At 37.6% G+C, this 19,635-nt stretch overlaps 1 protein-coding gene and 1 pseudogene across 1 annotated transcript in view; both read right to left on the bottom strand.

The window, feature by feature from the left end:
- The window catches only part of PARD3B (par-3 family cell polarity regulator beta), a 1,011,045-nt gene that overhangs the window by 134,528 nt on the left and 856,882 nt on the right, over nucleotides 1-19,635 (bottom strand). The window lies entirely within an intron of this gene.
- LOC109489824 lies at nucleotides 3,571-5,658 on the bottom strand (annotated as a pseudogene).

The following is a 19,635-nucleotide window of genomic DNA, read 5'->3' as shown; positions in this document are numbered from 1 at the left end:
CATTCATTCATTCATTCATTCATTCATTTATTGAGTTGAGCTATGACAAATGAATTCAAAAAATATTTTTACCATGCCTCCTATGCACAAAGTAAACCTTTTCCTAAAGAATCCATGGTACAGCCAGAGGTACAAAATGCACTTTTTTTTTTTTTTTTTTTTTTTTTACCTCCAAGAGGTCTAGCAGTTTCAGACTTAAAGGAGTATCCACTATAGGTTGAAAACAATATACTGCGATCCTTTGCCTCTCTTACAGAATTAGAGTGGCTTCTTAAAAACCCCATGGGTTCTGCCTACTCTAAACCAGAACTATGTAACACATAGAAAAGAAATAAAATATGCCTGGCTACCTGGGTTGAAGGTTTTAGATGAAGATCCCCCAGTATAACATTTCCTAGTCCGTTTTCCTCCTTGGCAGCTTTTATTGCAAAGGAACAGCCCTGGGGCTACTGCGTAGCTGCATGGGCGAGTGAGAGGGGTAGGTTCTCCTCCTTCAGGAGGCCTGCTTTGTTAAAATGCTCTCTTGGTAAACAGAAAGGCCACAATCTATCAGGATTTCAGTTCAGCATGCAAGTGACTGGCCTATAAACATAATTTTTTAACAGCTTTTCTTCAGCAACTCTGTTTAATTAATCTTCAGCCATTAACCATTCATTTAAAATGCCACTTACGAAATCTTAATTTTGCACATTATCAGCTGGTTCACAAATAGCTAAACCATGAGCAGAAGCGTAATGATCTCTCTCTCCCTGTTCTTAGAGCTCACCAAGCTTATAGCCAATTTTGGCTTCTTAATTAACCATATGCATATAAGCACTTAAATTAAATGACAGGTTTTTTTTTTTTTAAAGAATTAATGTGCAGTGAAATGTTAACACTGACATCATTCTGCTGCCTTTTGAAGGGCCCGAAGGCAGTGCCAGGCCAGGGCACAACTACTCTGGATGCCCAAAGGTGATACAGGTGTGAGAACCTTCCCATTTCAGTTGAGTTCTCCTTATTGACTGCACCCTTGCCATGATATTTTGCATCCACTGTTCAAATTCTCCAACTTTTATGTTTTAAGAAAAATAAGAAACGTCATCCCCAAGACACGCTTTAGCACGGGGCATTCAGAAACAACAAATCCAGCAGCACATCCTTTTTCAGTGGTTGACCCCAATTAGGTGAGTCAGTTCAAACCAAATAAGAGGGCAGGGAAGGATATTCAGGGCAAAAAAATAATTGTCAGCTGATGCTGAAATGACTTTTTCTCTAACTAGGCCTCTGATTATTAGAGCGCACAGAGAAATTACTCGCAGTTTTACCGGTGTCAGCCAGGGTCAGGGTCCAAGTTAAAAAACTGGGCACAGAATTGTTCAGGATGGTTCCTCATAGTACATGGAAGGCTTTGACCCGTGAGCCAGTGCCTGGGTCTTACCTGAGATTTGATGGCTAACCCCCATCAAAACCACCTCCAAACTTTAGGGACTAGACTATGAGTCTGTAACTGATTTGATTGGTGGTAGTAACAGACATAACATTTTGGAGAATTATGGTAATCTCAGGCATTTTTCTTTTTCTCGTATCCAAATACAGAGAGTCCAAGGACAGGCATAAATAAGGAATCACAAATGAAAATTATGTTGCATCATCTACTAAAACGCCATGCTCCTGGAATGAGGAAAATTGTTAGAGTGTTCATTAAAAATGTTTTACAACACTGTGGGAGTGAAAATGGGAAAAATAGCAGACCGTTTTCTGAATCACAATGTGAATTGAGGTACAACACCTCTGAATTCATTAGACACGTAGTGTAGGTGACACATCGGTGGTTATGAGCCTCGTTTTAGTTATACCTGTGCAAATTACTGAAGCTGGTTTTGACTGAGAATTCATGTGCAGGTGTCAAAAAAAAACAAAAACAAAAACAAAAACAAACATTGACTGTAATTAGAAACAGAAATGTACTGATTGACGAAAGAACTTAGAACCAAACATGCGCATAAACAATTTGAGTCTCAGCAAACTTGGCATTTTGTAATCCTGTTAGCAATTCAGTTTTTAATCCAAGTAAATACTTAAAATACAAGTATATCTTGACTCTGCAATTTCTGAGGCTGAATTCCAAGAGAATGACAATTCATCCTCCCAGAAGACCTTTCAGCTGAACGGAATCATGAGAGCTTTCCAAAGACTAATGTATAAAATCCGCCAAGCTATATCCATTCTGTGATTCTTTCACAGATCATCAATTCACTGAGCAATCCTGTATGGGTACCTACTATGTGCTAAGCTCTGGGAATGCAGTTCTGTAAGGTCAGTCTTGCTCATAAAAAGGTATAGTCCTGTTAGGCAGATGTAATAGTCACCCACAGAGTTTAGTTTTGATTTTAACTTATGCTCCCTTCAAAACCTCCCTGAGCACTTTTCTTTGAGTTAAGGAACTAAGGGTGACCATCAAGTTATGGGAAGAAAGATGATACCTCAACCTAGCGACCTAACCTGGTATGGAAGCCAGGCCAGCAGCATCAGTGCCACAAGCAACTTGTTAGAAATGTCAATTTTAGGGCTCCATCTCAGACCTACTAACTCAGAAACTTTGTGGTTCAACAAGCCTTCCAGGTGATTCTGCAAGCTCAAGTTTGAGAACCATTACCTTTTTTTTTTTTTATTAAAGATTTTATTTATTTGACAGAGACAGCCAGCGAGAGAGGGAACACAAGCAGGGGGAGTGGGAGAGGAAGAAGCAGGCTCCTAGCGGAGGAGCCTGATGTGGGGCTCGATCCCAGAACGCTGGGATCACGCCCTGAGCCGAAGGCAGACGCTTAACGACTGTGCCACCCAGGCGCCCCTGAGAACCATTACCTTGGATGCTTAAAAGTTGATCTTTAACTGCAGAAGCATACATGTATCAGCTTAATAAGGCATCTCATAGCTCTTGAGTGAGTGATGGGTGGGAAATGGGTTAGGTCTCTGGGAGTGAGGATGCATGTCCCTGAATAGGCTGAGAGTGATGGGTGTCCTCAAGTGTGCTGAAGAAAATGGGAACCTTTCTATATTGTGATCTGTGCTAGGGCATGCCTCTTGGTCCAAGGAAGGAAAGGTACCATGCAGACTGATTAACTCATCCAATTACTAAACCTCTTTGTTCTCTACCTGGTGTCAGTAAGAGAAACTTCTTTCACTTCTTCACATATGCCAAGCTCCTTTCCACATCAGGATTTTCTCCCCCTGCTGCTCTTTTGTCTGAAATGCCTTTCATTCCCCTTACACCACCAAGCTACTCTTAACTACTCACTCTTCTTGTCTCAACTTAAATGTCACTTTCTCAGTTAATCCTTCCTTGATCCTTCACAATGTCAAATATGTTTATAGCACACTGTGCCTCTTCTTAGTAGTACTTATAATTAAGGAGTGGTTATAATTAAGTATTTAATATTTGTCTCTTCCAGGAGATCTTAAGTTCCACGACAGTAAGGACTTTGTCCAATTCTTAATAAATATTTGTTGAACGAATGGGGATTTTTCCTTTTTTTTTTTTTTTTTTTTTAGAAACTGTTTATTTTCTGTCAATCTTATTTCCCTTTAGTTTGCCTCTGTGAACCAGCAGCTTAAGACCACTCAGTGGTTGCTCCTACCCATTTGGTGGCCTGAGCAGTGAGAGCTGTGGACCAGTCTTCAGTGGCTGGCTGAGCTCCAGCCCTCAGGAACTGCTGACGAGGCACAGAGGGCCCCTGCTCGCCTCAGACCAGTCTGCGACCTCAGGTTGAGTAGCAGTGAATCTAGGAGCTGGACAGTCCATTCACCCTGAAATTCCTCCTTGGTCACAACCTTCTCAGCAGCGGCCTGCTCTTCCTTTTCACTCTCTCCAGGACCTCTGTAGAAGTAGACATCAGGCATGACCTCCCATGAGTGTTCACGGGAAATGGTGCTACGCATGAGCAGAACTTCCCGGGCCAGCGTCTACCACAGCAGACCCACTGAGTGAGCTCCCTTGTTGTTGTGAGGGATGGCAATGTCCACACAGCGCAAGGGAGAGTCTGTGTTACACAGAGCAATGGTAAGCAGGTTAATATAAGATGCCTCGGTGAGAGGCTGCTGATCAGCCTTGGGATGCATAGCCACCAAGAGTCTTGGCTCCCAGAAGGCTGCCTGGATCCAGTTAGTGAAGCTTCCAGCAATAGGAGTGGTTCCGGGAGCGGCAGCAAACTTCAGCACAGCTCACTGGCCAGTATTCCTGGGTGATACGACACTGACATCAGCTGACTTTCAATGGCAACAATGGCATGAGCTGCCCGCAGAAGCTTCTCTCAGGTTCTCTTCAGATTTATGATGTAGATACCATCACTTTTCCTTTTGTAGACGTTGTGTTCCATTTGGAAGTCATGATTGATGCCACTTAAGTGGGTTCCTGCTGCAAGGAATTTGAGGACATCCTCCTCTTCATTTGCAGGGGATCAAGGACTCTGGACGTTGTGAAAATTTCCCTTTAAGTTATGATGGGAATGCAAAACAACACTGCACGGACCGCTCCCCAGGTAGTGCAGAAAGGCTGAATGGGGATTTATTAAACAGTAAATTTTATGGAACTCACATGACTGTTAAAGAACCATGTTTCCTAAGGTCTGGCCTGGGAGCTAAACTGGTTCAGGACACATCAGCAGTGGTTCCTGGGTTCCCCTTTTCTTATATTTTTAGATATTTCTATTCTCTACTTCCTCATCTGACTGATCTAGTGAAAGAGAGGGCATCTTAACCAATAGCGGTAGAAAAATTTAAAAAAATGACTAAGATTTGTTTGGGGACTCAATATGAGGCCACTGTGCTATAGGCTTGACACACAGCTAGTCTTCAAGTGTCCAAGAGTGGAATCATTTTCGAGGTGAAGAGAGGCTCAAAGATGGTACATACCATGACCAAGGACCACAGAGTGGTACAATTAAGATATACACCTAGGGTTTATACCCAACTTCAAACTCTATGCTTTGAAAATAGGAGGAGAAAGATAATAATCTTGAGAGAAGTAATAAACTGTTAAATACTGCTTAAGAGGCAACAAAATATATGTAAAATGTCTTAATACTGAGCATATATTAGGTGTTCAATAAATACTATTATGAACTGCCATAACCATCAACATCACTGTCATCATCCTTAGTATTGAAAATTCTCATAAATATTGTACTTCTAGAGCCTAAAACTCACATCGTTCAGACTCTAGACATACTTTATTTGATATAGCTAAGTTTGGAGAAATTCTCTCACAGAAAAAAAAAATGACCCAAAAGGAAATTTATGAACTGAGCCTCTTCAAAACTGCATGTAGACTCAAATGAGCTGAAAATACTACTGAGGTCTACTGCTTTACATTTCTTATTTCCCAGTGAATTAGTTTTGAGGCTTGGAAATCACATATGCTTGTGAAAGTTGTTTTCCAGACTCAAAACTGGAATTAAGCACATACAAGCCTTTTGGTATTATAATGTCCCAAATTTCTAAGACACTTAGATCTAGTTCTTTTACTTGGCATTTCTTAGTTTTCCCTTACATAAGTACCCAGATAAACCAACTTTTAAGGTGCTTGCCAGCTTTCACCAACTCTGGCGTCACTGCTGGAAGAACGAGGCAGGAACAAAGCTGCAGCAGGGAGAAGCTGTGGTAGGAGTGGAGAGCCATCCAATTAGTTATTCTTTATGGGAGAACACTGAGGCATGAATTGCAAGAGAAAACAAACCTGTCCTCCCTCTTGCTAAATGTGGTCACCAAAATGGTGAGGATGGCCTACAGGGTTTCTGAGTGAGAGCATGGTAAGGAGAGAGAACCTTTGGAAATGCTACTGAGGTAAAGGTTCATGAGACCAAGCCCAAGAGCATAGAGTAATTGCTGTTCTGCGGGGAATCAACAAGAAAGACCATATGACAAAAACTGAATGCTAATGACCAATCTCTTCTACACCTTCTCCAAATTCAGTATATATTTAAATTCAAATCTAAAATCATTCATGAGTGCCTACTATGGACCAGGCCCTATACATGTGGCTTTCATATATATTAATTCTTTTAGCCTATTAACAACAAAGTCTATTGACTATACATTTACATTATCATAACATTAACACTTAGCATTAAAAATGGATAAGGGAGTTCCATTTTGGGAAAGGTGGAAGACTTGGCCACATTCTCACTTTCATGAGAAGAACAGGAATAGCTGGACAGACATGAGGAAAACAAAACAAAACAAAAAAAACCCTGTTTGAAGGCATTGGAGAATTAAAGGAGCCAGAACTGAAGGGACCAAGGATGATTCTGAAAAGTAGATAAGCACATTGAATTGAGCCTAATACTCTGTGGCACTTTTCTCTGCAAGTCTTTTGCTAATTCATGAGTGGCACAGAATCAGATGCTACCAAAAAAGAAAAAAAAAAAAAAGCAGAGCTTAAAGGCTAAGAGACTTGGAGACTGAGAAGAGATTTTGACATTCTCATAGGATTGGTAAGATAGAAATTAGAGTCCATAGTCTGCTAAGAAAGAAGGGTCTGAGTAAACAACTCAGATTTACAGTTAGGAATACAGAAAGGCTACATTCCAGGAGTAAGGATAAATTACAAATAGACTATCCCTTACAACAACTAAAACCCAGCTTCCAGTCATCTAACTCTAAGACTAGAATAAATCAATATGACCCTAATCTGCCTGTCAGAAAGCAAAGTAAGTCCTCTCGGGAAAAAGATAACATCAGCCTGAGAGTATTTCTACAATTTTCAAGCACAATGTCTAGCATTCAATCAATGCGTACCAGGAGATAGGACCAAAGGACTCAAAACAAAGTGGAAAATCAAACAATTCTAATCGATTCAGAGTTAATCCAGATATTTGCATTATTAGACATGGTTCTCAAAATAACTGTAATTAATATGTTCAAGAAAAAGACGAGAAGATGGAGAATTTCATCATAGAAGTACAATCTCAGGTAAATCAAATGGACACACTAAAACTGAAAATCACCATAACTAAAATTAGGATCTCAATAAATGGGTTTGATAGAAGACTGGACACAGCTGAAGGCAAGATTAGTACACTGGAAGACAAAGCATTCAAAAATAACCAAACTGAATAACCGGTTAAATTAAAAAAACTAAAAAAAAAAAAAAGAAAAAAAACCACAGAACAGAGAGCAAGAAACATGTACCTGTACAAAGAGATCTAATATTTGTGCATCGAGTACCAAAAGAAAAGGTAGAAAATGGGATAAAAACAATATTTGAAGAGATATTGGCTGAGAATTTTCCAAGATTGATGAAAAACAGATTTAAGAAACTACAAACCCTTACCCAGTTAAACACAGCAACACATGCACACATGCACACACATAGGCACATTGTACTGAAACTGCTGAAAACCAAAGACAGAAAAATTTTAAAGCAATCGAAGACAAAAAGATACATAATCTTCAAAGGAGTAACTAAACAGACTTTGGTGAAAACACTGAAAGCCAGAAAACAATGGATGATATTTTTTTTTTTTAAAGATTTTTTATTTATTTATTTGACAGAGATAGAGACAGCCAGTGAGAGAGGGAACACAAGCAGGGGGAGTGAGAGAGGAAGAAGCAGGCTCATAGCAGAGGAGCCTGATGTGGGGCTCGATCCCACAACGCCGGGATCACGCCCTGAGCCGAAGGCAGACGCCTAACCGCTGTGCCACCCAGGCGCCCCTATGGATGATATTTTTAAAATGTTAAAAGAAGAAAAAGATCTGATTACTATATGCCCGGAGAAAATATTCTCAAAAAGATGATAAAATTTTTTAAAAAACTTATAAATTCAAAAACACTGAGAGGATTTGTTACATTATAAGAAATACTAGGGAAATTATTAAGGGTAAAAGGAATAATATTCCAGACAGAAGCAAAGATATTCAAAAAGAAATAATGAACAACAGAAACAGTTAAAATAAACAAATAGTGGGGTCCCTGGGTGGCTCAGTAGGTTGAGTGTCTGCCTCTTGGTTTCGGCTCAGGTCATGATCTCAGGGTCATAAGACTAAGCCCCATGTCGGGCTCTGCACTCAGCTTGGACTTTGCTCAAGATTCTTTCCCTCTCCCTCCCCCCTCCTGCTCCCCCTCTGCTCTCTCTCTTAAATAAATAAATAAATAAATAAAATCTTAAAAAGAACCCCAAATAGTTACCACATAAAACAATAATTATATTGTACTCAAAACATGTATATTTAAAATACACGAAAACAGAGCCTAAAAAGTAGGAGGGATTAAATGTAGTTAAAGTATTCCAAGTTCTATGCATTATTTAGGAAATGATAAAAGTACTAGTTTAAAAGTACTAATTTATTTTGAAATACAATAAATCAGGAATGTATATTATAATCTTTTGAGTAATAAAGGTACCTAAAAGGAGAATAGAAGAATGCAAAACAAACTCACAGAGGCAAAACAAACTCACAGAGGTAAAAAAAATTTTTTTGAATCATACAAAATTCTTGATTAATACACTTTAAAAAGAAGAGAGAAAAATAAACACAGAATGGGTGGAAAAGTAGGAAATGGAGAATAAGTTAGAGGTTTAAACCAAATTATATCTGCAGTATCATTAAGTGTAAACAGACTAAATACTACAATTAAAATACAGATTGTCTGACTGGATATCAAAACAAAACCAAATCTAATTATATGTCTCTTACAAAAGACACACTTTAAATATAAGGATCCAGAAATATTGAAAGTAAAGAGATGAAAAATATATATTAAGCAAAAATTAGGCAAAAGAAAGATGGTATAGCTATATCAACATCAGACAGAGTAGACTTTGAAGCAGTACTCATTACTAGGAATAAAGTGGTGATGATAAAAGGGTCAATCCCACAGGAATTCATGACATTCCTAAATTTTTGTGAACCTAGTAACAAGCTGCAAAATATATCAAGCCAAAACTGACAAGGCTAAAAGGAGAAATGAATAAATCCACAATCATAGGAAGCTATTTTAACGTTAACCAAAATGGGATAAGTCTATAACCAAAAACAGAAAGATAAAAGGAAAGTCTCCCATCATTTGGAAATGAAACAACACACTTCTAAATAATCCACAGATCAAAGAAGTTTCAAAGAAAATAAAAAAACAAACATTGAACTGAATGAAATGCAAGCACAACATATCAAAATATATAGGATACAGTTAAAGCAGAGCTGGAGGGAAATTTATAGCATTAAATGCTTCCATTAGAAAAAAAGAAAGTCCCAAATACAAAATCTAAACTACTTTAAGAAACTAAAAAAAACAACCAAAACCAAAACAAAACAAAACCAGAAAAACCACAAAGCAAGCAGAAGAAAGGAAATAATAAAGAACAGAACAGAAATCAATAAAATTGGAGACAGAAAAACAATAGAGAATATTAATAAAACAAAATGGCTTGTTATTTGAAAAGATCAATAAAATTGACAAAGCTCCAACAAGACTGACAAAGTAAAAAAGAAAGACACAAATTACAAATATCAAGAATGAAACAGAGGATGGTACTACAACAGACTCTGCAGTTCAATAAGAGAATATCCTATCAAGAGAACAATAAGGAAATGCTACGAACAACTCCGCACATAATTTGACAACTTAAACGGACAACTTCCAGAAAAGTGAAAGCTATCGCAATTCACACAATATGAAATAACTGGAATATTCTTCTAATTATTAAGGACATCGAATTTATAATTAAAAACCTTCCAAAAAAGAAATATCTAATCCTAGATAGTTTCTCTGGTGAATTCTACCACGTTTAAAGAAGTAACATCAGTTATATACAATTTCTTCCAGAAAAAGAAGAGGTAACACTTCCCTTCCCATTCAATGAAGCCAGTTAACCCTGGTACCAAACCCAATGAGAGTACAAAACAAAAGAAAACAAAATGAAACTACTGGCCAATATCTCGCATGAATGTAGATGCAAAAATTCTTATAAAAATATTAGCAAATGAAATTAAGTAATATATGAAAAGAATTATATACCATGACCAAATAGGCTTTATTCCAGGATGCAAGGCTGGTTCAATGGTTGAAAAGCCATATATGTAATCTAACATGTTAAAAGGCTAGAAAAGGACAATCATGTGATCGTATCAGTTGAAGCAGAAAAATCATTTAATAAGACTCAACATCCATTAATGATAAAACCCCTCAGAAAACTAGAAATTAAGGACAATTTCCTCAACTTGATAAATACATCTACAGAAAAACCTATGGCCAATATCACACTCAATGGGGGAAAGACCAAATTCTTTTCTCTTAAGATTAAGAACAAATCAAGAATATTTGCTCTCACCATTGCTGTTCAACATAGTACTGGAAATTCTAGCTGGTGCAATAAGGCAGGAAAAGGAAATAAAAGGTCTAACAGATAGAAAAAGAAGAAATAAAGCTTATGTTCACACAAAAACCTATAGATAATTATTTATAGCAGCTCTGTTTGTAATAGCCTGAAACTCAAAACAACTAAAATGTCCCTTAATAGGTAAATCATTAAATAAATTGTGGTGCATCCACACCACAGAATATTATTCAGCAATAAATAGGAATGAACTATTGATACCTACAATAGCTTGGGTGGATCTCAAGGTCATCACATTGTGTGAAAAAAGCCAATCTCACAGGTCACATAGTTCCCCATTTATTTGATTCCATTTAGAGAGTATTCTAGAAATGACAGGATTATAGAGATGGAAAACAGATGAGTGATTGCTAGAGGTTGGGGACAGAGAAAAGAAAGGTGTGTACAAGGGGATAGCTTGAGGAATACCTTTGTGGTGATGAAATAGTTCTGTATCTTGATTGTAGCAGTGGTCACATGTGTGGTAAAATTGGCAAAGAATTATACACACCTTGTACCAATGTCAAATTATTGGTTTTCATGTTGTACTATAATTATGTTGATGTAACTATTGGAAAAAAGTTGGTGAAGAGTACAAGGATTTCTCTGTACTATATTTGCAACTTCCTGTGACTTTATAAAAAGTTCAAATTAAAGAGTTAAAAATAATTATAACTATATAAAATATGACTATATATAATAACTATAAGCATATGGTTATGAAAAAAGGAAATACAAATACATGAAGTCATGTTGGCAAGAAATGGTCAACCAAATTAAAAAAAAAAATCTACTAAATGGAGAAGTAAGAGCCTTTTGGAATTTTCCACCCAACTTCAATTCCTTTTTAGGTGATTAATAGTACTGTTAATGGTAGAACGATATAAATACCTAGATACTAGCAGTATGTAATATTAACTTAAATGATGTTTATTAACTGACAGATGCTGTTTTTTGTTTATATATGTATAGTATACTAATACATTAATACTTAATGTGTGTGTGTGTGTGTGTATGTATACAAACATACATACATACATACAGTTAAATTCTTTTAACAGTCTTACGTAGGCACTATGCTTATGTTCACTTTAGAGGTGAGTAAACTAAGCCAGCGAGAAGGAGGAAATCAGCAGAGAAAGTGGCATGAGAATATCCGGTTAGGCTTTGCTCTAAGGACGGGTATGGCTCAGGCCCAGACCACCTACTGACCTTTATATAGAAAATCCACTGCATTTGCTTTGAAGAGAATATTCCTCCTAGCTTTGTGCTCAGAGATCTTAGCAATTTGGAAAGTGCGGAGCTGAGTAATGGCCAAGTTTGAGGGAATCCAGAGTGCTTGCTCAGGATTAATTAAAAGTCTATGTAAAATTACGTCTCTTGAATTCTATTTCTGGATGGGTTCATATCAATCCTCAGCTCTCCAGAAGGGAGGGTATTCCACAGCATATAAATATTAAAACATCTCTTTAAGATGTTGGATGTTTATGAGTACTAACATTCAAACTATCTTTTACTGCCCTTTCTTATCCCACTGATTATTTATTGTTTGAAAAGATAAATATAGGAAAGCAATTGACCTAACAATGGCCTATTCCTGATTACACATTGCATTAAACACAGAAATTATAAAGAGGGCACTTTGAAATCTGTCTTTAACATCAGCAAAGGCTGTGTAATGAAAAGGTATGTGGCTTAGCCTAATAGATTAATGCAAACCACAGGTCACAAGAGGCCTGGAGTAAATGTGGTAGATCAACACAAATCTAGCACGTAGAGAAGGGGGTCAAAGCCCAAGGATTCTGATATGTCCTTGTACCTCCATAGCCTTGAATAGGGTGCTTTGCATATGATAGGCTTCTAATATCCTTTTAATGGAACAAATGAACAAATGAACGGATGAGGGACAGGATGTCTGGCAGGTAAGAAGCAACACGCATGCTTCTTGCACATGCTTAGTGGCTTCCACCATTTTTTACTGTAATCTATAGTGACCAGTGCATTTTGCATCATGTTCCAGTACTCAGCTACATATATACATTCTGTATATGCGCACATATGTACATTTTACATACACACAGAACCTAATGAAAAATTTAAATAATTCTTATACTTACTATAATCTAGGTAATGATCTTTTCTACCTTATTTTCTTAAAAAAATGTTGATCGAGCTCACTACACTGATTTCAAGATGTACTTATAGGTTACAAACTGCAGTTTGGAAAAAACCTAGCTTGGTGGAAGCTCATGCGTGTGTTTTGGAATCATATCTGGGTCAGAATCCTGGCTGTGATCACTTATTACTTGGGGCACCATAGGTAAGTTTCTTAATTTTTCTGAGCTTCCTGTTTCTCATAGGTTATCTACATTTGTCACCCTGGAAGCTGACAACTTAGGCAGACACAAGTCTAGCATAATCCCAAAAGCAGGGCTCTCAGAAGATGTAAAAGGAAAAAAAAATTAATGAGAACATCGAGTTTTAATAGATTCCTACTCTACAGGATTTGTTATCTTTCTAAAGCACACATCTGAACATGGCATCCCCATTTCAAGGGTTCCCTGTTGCTCTTGAACTATACACTAATTGTTTTATCTTAGATGATATGGCCTTTAAGAATATGGATTATGTTGACCTTCATTTCTTGCCTCCAGCTGGCCTAATTTATGTACCACACTCCAGATCTTCTGTTATATGCAGCTCCTACCGTAAATGCACCAGGCTTTCTCTTTGGGTCTTTGCACATGATCTTCTGCCTGCTCAATTAATTTTTGCTTGTTCTTTAGCTCAGAATATAGATTCCTTCAAAGAGCCCTGTTTGACCACCCAGATCTGCATTCAGTGCCCCTGTCAGGAGCTCCTACAGCATCTTTGGCTTACCCTTATTACAGCATGCCACCGTTAATATTCCAAAATATCAGGGGCATCCCTTGTATTGTTCTATTCTCTTTGTGTTATTTATATGTCTAAAGAAATTCTGCACACTCCTTTCCACCTCCTCTTTGTAAACTGGATACGTTAGATAAATATACCATAACGATCAGGTCATTTGTTTGAAAAACAGTCCAGTCAGTTCTTAAATGACAGCTTTAAGAAATCAGAGTAAACCTTTGGCAAACATACCTTAAACATGCCCACTTCCTACCAGCAGGGCTGAAGATGGCAAGGGGGTGGAGGTCTTGCAGATGAATGGTCACTAAGTACCAGCCCTTTTGTCTAGCTCATGTATAATAGAGGAGAAGGTTATCTACATTTGTCACCCCTGGAAGCTGACAACTTAGGCAGACACAAGTCTAGCATAATCCCAAGAGTAGGGCTCTCAGAAGATGGAAAAGAAAAAAATTAATGAGAACATCAAGTTTTAAAGAGTGGGGATGGAAGAAAGTAGAGTTAATGGTATAACAGTTATTATTAGCACTTATCTGGTCATAGAGATTGTTTCATTAAGAGATTTCTCATTATTGTTTAAAAGTCACTTAAAAATTGATGGTAATATGTTCTAAGAAAAAAAAAACCCGAATTCTTTGTTCAGCTGATGAATTTTAACTCTCTATGGAAATGGCATTTATCACTGGGATTCCCAAACTGAAATGAGATCACTTTGGCTCTGTTTGTAGAAACTAAAAACACATCTCCAAGTCATCTACTGTATTCACTGCTCAACTCCCTACACACAGCCTTGCAAAGCTGTGAGTCAGATGTGAGAGCAGAAAGCCATTAAACTGAAGTAAAAATAAAAGGAAAAATCACTAGAGAGAGACTGGGGACACAAACCAACAGCGGCATGAACTGTGCATGACAGAGTCGTGCCTCGGTGAGGTGTCAAATCTCTGAAATCAAGGAACTAGCTATTAATTATCCTGCATTGCCCAAATAGCACAAGATATTTTCACACCCAGCTGTTCACACCTGGCTAGGAAGATTTCCTGTTAACACTTTTTCTATCCTTCATCACCCTTATCTTAGAATTTTCCAAAACATTAGAATTTTCCAAAACATACTTTTCAGAGGTTGTGAATACTAAGACTGTATGTTCCCCAGCTGCTTTACTTAAGTGATAGAAGTTACTCAGACTGAAATATTTCTGTCTCAGCTATAAAAGAGGGTCTACATAATAAGGATAGCCTCCCACAGGAAGTTAATAATATATTTGAACAGAGTGCTATATAGCATTAATCTATAACTTTTGCATTATTAATGGAAGTGAAAAAGAAAAAAAAAGAAGACAAGTCATCTAGAGGTGATCTGTTTGTGGTGGGTGCCATAGGATGGCCCCTTCAAGCTACTTGCAACTCCTTTCTCCCTTGTCTTTGTTTACTGATGATGAAATACTATTCCCCAATACCCTCTTGCACCTAGAAGAGACTTTTAAATACAGTTTTTGCCAGTGAGAAGCTGTTGGGGGCTTCTGGGAGATTTTTTTCAAAGGGATGGACTTGACTGGCATATTCTATTGGCTATTTGTCCCTTTCTCCTTGGAAAGTGGACATGAAGCCTAGAGTTGGAGTCATGATGTAACATGAGAAAGCAGTCTAACTACTGGGGAAATCAGAGATGAAAAATGAAAAGAGGTCACTTAATGAGGCCCAAATCACCTAAATTCTTTAAAGGGTGAGAGAAATATATCAGTTGGGATTTTGGCTGTTTATAGCCAAACAGGATATGGCTTGACACACAATTGTTAATGTCAGCTCTTCTGGAACTCACAGAAATTGGGCTAGTTCATCCTATGGACTATGCATGAGCTCAAGCCCGAACCAAATGGAGATTCAAGGGGCAGGAAGACAGTGTTAGTTCTAATGACAAGCTTAGGGACATCTAATGAGGTAAGAATGGATTTTAACGAGCAATTGACAAAGTAGGTAAATGTGTAATAACTGTGCTCTTCGCATATGCAGATGATACGACTGATATAAAAGAATCTGAAGTGTTTTCTAGTTTTCATGCCTTTTAAACCCTCATTTTCTTTTCTGTTTCTACTTTCTAATTCTTACGAATGAAATACACCAGCAAGAGTTTGGGCTGGAATTAGGAATTAACCATCAACCATGTGACCTGAAACAGAATCTAACAGGTTCCCTAACCCATGACTTTAAGGGTCAGCAGCTAAGTAAAATCAATAGCCTTCCTAAATAGCTATATTTAGTTCAATAACTTTCTTCACATATAGCCCAATAATATATAATATTGTTCAATAATACATAGTCTAATGACCTTCTTAAATAGTTATAGTCAGTATTTATTGAACCAGGCACTGGGATAATTTCATTTATTCTACAAACAATCCATAGGAAATAGGGCATTTCTCCCTATTTTACAGTGAGGAAACTGAGGCTTTGAAAAATTAATATATTTGAGCCAACTACCTAGAAAGACTAATCCACAATTTCAGGTCTTTCCCAAGTTAAATGCATACGCGATTTCATAATTTTTATAATATGTTTTTTATATAACTCTATTCTAATGGAACACATTATACTATAATTACTTGTTTATGAGGTGGTTTTCGCTGTTAGACTGAGTTCTTTGAGGGTAAGGATAGTTTCTGAACTTCTTTGTATGATCTGTGGATTACAGCTCATGAAGGTTTCCTACAACATTGGTGAATACCTGTTGGGAATCAAGGCTTCTTAACATGGATACTGAGGAGCTATGAGCTGTTGGCCACATTAATTTCACAGCTATTGTATGTAAGTCAGTAAGTATTTGATATGCAGATATTAAGTGCCTAGGATTATACTGGACCACAGAAAATCTTATTTTGCATAATTAAGTCTAAATGGACACATTATTTGTGAATATCTGGAAGAGAAAAAGGCTGCAGGATTCACCAAGGACAAGTAATTCCCTTTCTTCTTAGGGTTACTAGATTGGTAAATCAAGGGTTTCTCACAAACACAGTGTGCCTTAATATCACTAAAGTATTTGACAAAAAGTCTGCCACAGTGTTCATAGATGAACTAGAGAATGCACACTAAATAATAGTAGACTGGATTAATAGTTAACTGAACATCCTAAAGAGTGTTGATTAATGGAGGTCTTGAGTGATGAGTTGCAGGGCTTATACTTGACATTGATCAACGATCTCATCAATGACATGGATGAGTCCATAATGATTAAATATGAGGATGGTATAAACTTAGGAAGGATAGCTAATATATTAGAGGACAAAAATCAATACTTTAAAATATCTTTATTGGCTACAATAATGGACTAAACCTAACAAGCAAATATTTAACTCAGATAAAGAGAATATCCTACGTTTAAAGAAATAGTTGTAAAAATATAGGATCTTGCACAATATATTTGGGAATATTTGGCTTGATAGCAACTCAAAAATAGATAGCAACAAAATAGAACTTTTAGTGAAAAAGTGCAATATACACCAATAATGACAGCTGATATAAAAATTAAGGCAGTGTTGATAAGTATAATGATCAAAAGATGCAAGAGTCCCACTCATTTTCTATGCCTTTTTTTCACACTATATCTGAACTATGGTATCCAGTTCTCCATGCCGTGCAACAGAAGGCAATCATAAACTCAATAGACTTGAACATATTCAGAATATGGCTACCAAGAAGGCTACAGGTATGGGCTATAATTTAAATGACTAGGACTGCTAGAGGAGTTTATACTAAATAAATGATTATACTTCTCAAGGTTATGTGCTTGTTTTCTTCATCCTTATAAGGCCATGTCTAAACATACAGCCTGGAACCTATTTGGAGTTCAGTAAACATTTGTTAATGAAGGTGGTCATAGCAATCACCTCAAGTAACTGAAGGAAGGGCTACTAATGAGGCTTAGATTCTTTGTCCAGGTAGGTCAATCCAGGATCTATAGTAAATGTTACATGGAGACAGCATTTGGGTGGATACAAACTGAGCACCTCTATGTCAGTTAGAGTAATCTGAAAATAAAAAGTATGTCTCACAAATTCTTGTCACTGTAAGTATGCCACCATGGGTTAAATGACATCCTGTGAGGGAATTTGTGGAGAAGATGCTTCTGATGGATGGGATGTGAGAGTTGACCCCCTAAAGTTCCATTCAACTCTAAGATTCTGTCAAATGATTCATTCATTCATTCATTCCAAAAATATTTATGGAGTATAGACTGCTCTAGGAACTGAAGAGATAATGGTGAACAAAAGCATGCAAGGTCTCTAACCCTGTGGAGCCTGAAGTGGAAACCAGTGGTCTCTAAAACAGGCTGTGTGCACATTTAAGGGGAGAAAGAAAATAGAACTGTTATTCACAGCTTAAAAAGTCTCATTCTTTTATTAACTTCTATATTTCACAATATGATCTATATTGCATATAATATCATTAGTAAGGTAATTAAGTGTATGTCACTTAGACTCAAAGGCACATATTTTGGGGACTTAACACCCAAAAGCATTTTCATGGTTAGGGTATGTGACCAAATATATTTGGCAAACTCTAGTAAAGAATGTCAAGTAATCATGTGAATGAATGCAAAACTGCAGCCATGTCAAGTACCACACACACCTTCTATTCCCCCTAGTTGTGACTGTTCCAAGCTCACTCAAACAAAAAAGCCTTCAGGTTCTTATGCCGTGGGAGCCCTTTAGTTGCTGGTGTTGCAGTGACAAACGAGCACATTGTACCCTAAGTAGTTGTCAGGTATTTGGAAACAGGACTTAACCCCTGCTATATTCAAATCCTCAAAGAACCAGCACCATGAGACTCCAGGACTATGATTCTGTCATAGTGACAGGGATTGGTTTTAGCCACCATCATTTACAGAGGAATCCTTTATAAGCCAGGTTTTTCTTAGGAAGGCTGAAGATTCAGGGCCAAGCCTTGAGAAGCTGGGAGGTGAGAGGCAGAAGTTAGTTGCCCCTATTAGGAAGCCACTGTTGGCCACACATATGACATGTTCCTGTGACATAGTGATACATAAACAAATAGAGATTTCTTCTATATAGAAATACCAAAAAATGCAAAATGCAAAGTTGTATTAAACCATTATAACATGTAAGGCTGTTAATGATAATCCTCCTTTAGCAAATAAGGAGATGAGGATAAATTGCCATTTAAAGGTAGGCTTAAGTCAGGGTTTTGTGTCCCATTAGTGGGCCCTTCCTTCCCCACTCCTGCCGTACATCTCAGGATGAAGTCCAAATTCCCCATCAAGGTCGGCCAAAGCTGTATATCAACTGCTTTTTGCCCAGTCCTTGGACCCTCCTATTTTTATCTCTTGCCATTTACTCTCTCACTCAGGTTTCTATTTTACTGAGCTTCTTGTAGTTCCTCTAACACACCATGCTTTCTCTCACCCCAATGCCGTTCTCTGCGCCTCCCACCCCCCAGCTCCAGCTGTCCCAGGCACCCTCTGCTTCCCATATAGAGCACTTTTCACACTGTGTTCTCATTATGTGTTTGTATCTTTGTAGCCCCCAGTGGTCTGTAAGCTCCAGAGAAAGGTCCCCATCTTCCTCCTCGCTCCCCGATGAACTCTGCACTGAACTCACATCCAGGCGCTCAGTAGACTCAATAAATGTTTGTTAAATTATATGCATGAAGATGAAAAATGGCATCTCAGAAAAGTTAACTTACTGAAAGTCATGCACTAATATCTGTAAGAAGACTGAACCCAAGTCAGCCTCATTCCAAAGTTCAAGATTTAACCCGCTGTTAGAGCCAAATGCATGCCAATCCACCTATCTGGGTACTAGTTCCCTTAACTAGGAAATGAGAGTATGGGTCTACATAATGGTGTAGTGCAAGGAAGAGAAGATTGTATAACATAAAAGGAATCTACAATAAAGTCCTTACTCCATGCTGTGTGATGCTGGGCAGGTGACTCAAACTTCTCTGGGCCTCAGTTTCTGTAATAATATGGAAAGGTCATTCTGGATGGTCTTTGAATTCTTTTGTTAACTCTGAAACACAGTTGACCCTTGAACAACACTGGCTTGAGCTGCACAGATCCACTTGTACACAGATTTTTTTTTTTTTGATAAATACAGCACAGTACTATAAATGTATTTTCTCTTCCTAATGATTGTCCTAACATTTTTTTCTGTAGCTTACTTTATTGTAAGAATACAGTTTATAATACATATAAAATACAAAATATGTGTTAATTGACTGTTTATGTTTTTGGTAAGGCTTCTTGGTCAACGGTAGACTATTAGTAGTTAAGTTTTTAGGGAGTCAAAAGTTATATGCAGATTTTTGATGCATGGAGGAGGTGGGGTCAGTGCTCCTCACCCCTGTACTGTTCAAGGGTCAACTGTACTATTCTGT

The sequence above is a fragment of the Ailuropoda melanoleuca genome, chromosome 2 (assembly GCF_002007445.2).
Source record: "Ailuropoda melanoleuca isolate Jingjing chromosome 2, ASM200744v2, whole genome shotgun sequence".
In the NCBI taxonomy this organism is placed as follows: Eukaryota; Metazoa; Chordata; class Mammalia; order Carnivora; family Ursidae; genus Ailuropoda; species Ailuropoda melanoleuca.
Note: the sequence above shows the minus strand (reverse complement) of the source record. Positions and strands in the feature narration are given on the sequence as shown.